At 31.4% G+C, this 4,818-nt stretch overlaps 1 pseudogene; it reads left to right on the top strand.

Moving 5' to 3' along the window:
* Window positions 1-1,124: 1,124 nt before the first annotated feature.
* LOC120591368 (uncharacterized) lies at window positions 1,125-1,243 on the top strand (annotated as a pseudogene).
* Window positions 1,244-4,818: the final 3,575 nt, after the last annotated feature.

The raw sequence follows: 4,818 nt of genomic DNA, 5'->3' as shown, positions 1-4,818 counted from the left end.
ATTGTGACCACTTCCTGTGCCTCTAAAATGTCAAAATATATAATGGATGTTTTCTGAAATAATGTGTTTCTTTAATATTTGATGTTTTTTTTTTCTTTTTCATGCCCATGCCCTCCTCACAACTTTATCCAAGAAAATACTCTTATGACTTCCATTATGAAATTCCCAAAAAATACATGTGCTATAATTATCTTCCTCACTAAAAGGCTGTTAAAAGTGAATGTGAGCACTTGGACTCAAGTCAGACAGGCCTCAGTTGCATCCCAGCTTGTGATAGTTTGCTCACTCCATTTTTGTGATAACTTGGAAAAGTTACTATCTCTCCTTAAGTCTTAGTTTTCTCATTTGTAAAATAGGACAATAATAGTACCAATGTACACTCATTACATATGAGCTATGATTATCACCCAAAACATATACATATGAAAATGAAAGTTTATTACTTCTGTCTTGAGAATAAGAGAAGCATTAATCTAATCTGAGTTTATGGAATATTTAACTGCAAAATAATTTTAAAGAAACGAATATAGAAGAGTCCCACACTATTTCCTGATAAAGAGCTTGGTTATCCCATTAACCAATAGATAAGACATTTTTGTGGGCCCATATAATAGAGCCACAATGGGCAATTCAACTTGAGTGAAGCATACAAAAATGAACTAGACTGTTTACAGGTCAGTCTAATAAAATTATTATCAAAATTGTCAACTAAGCCATTTTTAGTTCTGATTATTTTCATCACAAGGACAGTTTGTCAGTTTGGTCTATTTATTCTTCCATTCAACAAATAGCAATTATTGATATCAAGGAATTTTTATAGAAACACAAATATAAATAATATTTAGACTCCAAATATGACCTCCAAAATGTTCTGTGCAACAATAACTATTCATGTAGTCTAAATAACCATTTAGAAATTTAGCTAATTCTATGTCTCTCATCTCAATCATGGAAATAATTACCTTCATTCTTTATTTATCAAGATTATCAGTGAAATTAAAGAACTTGTTCACTAAGATCTTTAAATCTTTGATTAAACAGCAAATAGAAGTATATGGCTTATTTCAATGTTTTTTATTTTAACACTGCATTACTATTAAAACTACTTTGAAAATAAAAATATAGTCTTAGGCCGTGCCACCCTGAACAAGCCCGATCCCGTCTGATCTCGGAAGCTAAGCAGGGTCGGGCCTGGTTAGTACTTGGATGGGAGACCACCTAGGAAGACCAGGTGCTGTAGGCATAAAAAAAATACAATAAAAAATAAGGGATTGGAAGCTGACAAGGTCCTTGCAATCTGTGGGGTCAACCAAAGGTTGCCCTGCCTAAAAAAAAAAAGAAAGAAAAGAAAAGAAAACTATAGCTGTCAATTCGATTCATTTATTTGCCTCTATCTGCTTGTCTACCTATTTATTTCTTCCCTATTTTAAAAATCAAACTAGAGCAGCACAACTAGTTCAAGTAGGCAGCACTTAGGAGCCTGACCAGATTACTATATGTAGACTTGAAAAAAAATAAAGCTGCCTTTCTTTTAGAATATTTTTTAATTTAGATTTTCACTAATGAAGCTTGTCATTCCTTTACCTGGTGTGTTTTGTTTTTTGTTCTTTTATAAGATAACCTACTTAATAAGCTGTAGATAAATCACTTGAGTTTTCTCTTCATTATGACAAAGTATAACAAATCAGACTTCTAGTTTCATATAAATAAATTTTAAAAACAAGTACCAAAAGATGCTAAATATAATCCAGAACAAGCTAATGTTTATATGGAACATTGTATTTGTAAGGAGAAATAAAATTTTTCATAAATTCTAAATTTGTTATATTTTCAATACAGTTTCAATACATGAGCCTAATTAGCTAGCCCTTTTGACGTTGAGTATTAGGATAAATTAAAAAAAGATTATTTTTACCCTCCCAGGCCCAAAACAATCTAGTGATTGGAAGTGGCACATGATATATCAGCTAAAAATATTTTAATATATCATTTTATACTAAGACCATTTCATTTATTTCTTTGAATTGACCTGAGACAGGAGGTTTTCATTAACTCTCACCAACATTATTCCAAAGAAGATTCAGCTTCAGGTAAAGCTATATATTTTTTTAATTATGTATAACTGTGCTAAGGTGTTCTTGGGAAAGAAAAGTAAAAGGCTTCCACATAACCCTTACTAAGAATTTTACCATGAGGACTTTACTCTCTTTTAAATTAAGAGTCAATCCTTTATTAAATATATTCTAACTAGCTATTACTATTATAGGAAAATCACCTCTGTGAATGAAGAAATTAAGGGTGAGGCAGAGAGAGTCTGAACTAGATTGCTTGTTCTTTTACAGTTCATCAATACTTCAGAGAATTATTTGTAAAAATAGAAAGCATTATTTTTACATTTTAAGCATTATCCTATGCTGAATGAACTGTGCAGTTAAATCCTGGACTAGATCTTAAACAAGGACTACATGAGCTCACTAGGGAATGAGACAATTTCTTTGATAAATAAATTGAAAATGTTTAAAGAATTTATATTTGAGATCTCTAAAGGAGTCAAAGAGTTTTCTCATTTTGATTATTATTTATTCTATTCTTTATTTGTTTTTGTTATCAAAATTATAAGCAGATAGGACTTACAGGAAATGTTGACATATAATGTATGTATATATGTGTATAAATATTTATACGCACATTTATACAGGGTGGCCTATTTAAAATCATAATGCTTTACATGGACCTCCTATTGGGAATATTTAAACATACATTTACTTCTTTATACATAGAATTAAAAAGTATACACAAAAAGAATATATTCATAATTATATGACTATTTTAAACTGTCTTTTTTAATTAAAAAGAACTAAAAATTAACTGAATCAAAACACTATCATAAAGTTCAATCATTTTATTTCTAAGTAAGATAGAAAGATCTCATTTCACTCTTTTAAATGTTTTATGACAGATTATTTGTACTTTTTTATAGGTATGAAGTCAAATATGAAGAAAAAGAATTCTGGTACGAATAAAAACCTCCAAAAACTCCATTGTTCAAAATAATGAAAACTACAATCAATGACTTACAAAACCATGAGATATTTTTCAGCTAAACAGTAATGTTTATCAGCTAAAATATAACAGTAGTAAAGAATATGTGGCTATTATATCACAGTCCCTTTGGTTATCAGTTGTTTTGGAACTCTAGATTTACATCAATTTCACAGAATTTTGTCCAAGTTAGTAATCCTCTCTCTCTCTCTCTCTCTTTCTCTCTCTCCCTCCTCTCTCTCTCTCTCTCTCTCACACACACACACACACACACACACACACAAAATGATACTACCCTACAACCCATGAGAAAAACTAATTTTTCATTTGCTCCTCTATTTCTCAGAACCACTTCAAAGTTGTTCAAAGATCTCAGAAATAAAGTTTGTATCACAGTACTTTCCCCCAGACACCTGATGCTGTTTACTGTCTCCCTGAAGATGGAGAAATAATCTATTTTATTTTTGTGCAGGCTTATTATGCTTTTTGCAAGTTATGGGGTGAAGATACCATGTTTGCTCTACAAAATAACTTAAAATGTAATGGTAGTACTAGCACTACTTACTAGTTTGGATTGGTTACTAGATTCAAGATTTTGGTAGCTGATAAAGTTTCATTCTAATGATACAATATTTAGAGACCAACCATGAAAACTAGTCAGTAAAAGAACTTATCTAAAAAAGGGTCCTATCCTTGATTTTCTTTAATCACTAATGAGATAGAACATTTTTTAATGCTTATAAAACACTTAACTTCTTTCGTGAATTGTTTATCCCTGTCTTTGACCATTATTTTATTAGGGTATTCATGTTTTACTTGTCAATTTATATGAGCTTTTTTATATATCAGTATTATTTGTCCTTTATTTCCACTTGGTGGCAAATGTTTTTCGGGAGTTCCTTTGCCTTTTAATTCTCTCTATATTATGTTTAACTAGCAAAGTTTAATTTAAAATTTAGTAAGCAAACATTTATTTTCTAGCTGTAGTGGAACTGTTAATTATAGAATTGTTTTCTGTATTAACTTTTAGAAGTATGTGTGGGCACAGTTCCAGAACATATTTTTGATCCCAAAATCAAAAAGTGGTAAATATGGCTGAAAAGGTAGGCGAGAGTAATGTTGGGGGCTCTAGATGTGCTCCACGTCAAACTGCATGCACTTGTGGGTCACGATACAGTAAGGCATCAGTGTATGTTAATATCTTTGAAGCAGCACAATAGATTCTAAGCTACGTGGACACTGTCATATTATTTCACTCTTTTTTTTAACTCTCACAGAGGTCTCCTTTGTGGCAGACCTTTTCATGGATTTATCCGTATCACATCTAAATCCATGAACTCATCTAAAAGGCTTAATATGTGAATACATGTCTTTTAAAATGTTTTATTTAAACTAAAAACAACACTTCCTCATTTCTCCCACCCTGTGTCTACCTCCCACCTCTGGCAACCACCAGTTTGTTCTCTGTACCTATAAGCTTGGTTTCTTTGGTTGCGGGGAGCATTGGTTTTAGTTTTGTTAGATTCCACATAGAAGAGAGAGATAACATGGTATTCATCCTATTTTTGAGAGAATTATTTTTTTAATTTCACAAATAAATGTTAATTTTTTACTGTTTTCTTCCTCCTCTTCAAATCTACATATCATGTCTTTGTCTTTATCTATGTCAATATCTAGAGGCCATAGTCAGGCCAGCATAGGCCAATGACCATTAATAAATCTAATATAGAAGCAGTTTCCTAGGAGTCGGCAAGGACTCCCTGTACACAGTGGTAG

Source organism: Pteropus medius, unplaced genomic scaffold (genome assembly GCF_902729225.1).
Source record: "Pteropus medius unplaced genomic scaffold, Ma_sr-lr_union100, whole genome shotgun sequence".
Taxonomy (NCBI): domain Eukaryota; kingdom Metazoa; phylum Chordata; class Mammalia; order Chiroptera; family Pteropodidae; genus Pteropus; species Pteropus medius.
The sequence above is the reverse complement of the archived record's forward strand: the minus strand, read 5'-3'. Positions and strand labels throughout refer to the sequence as shown.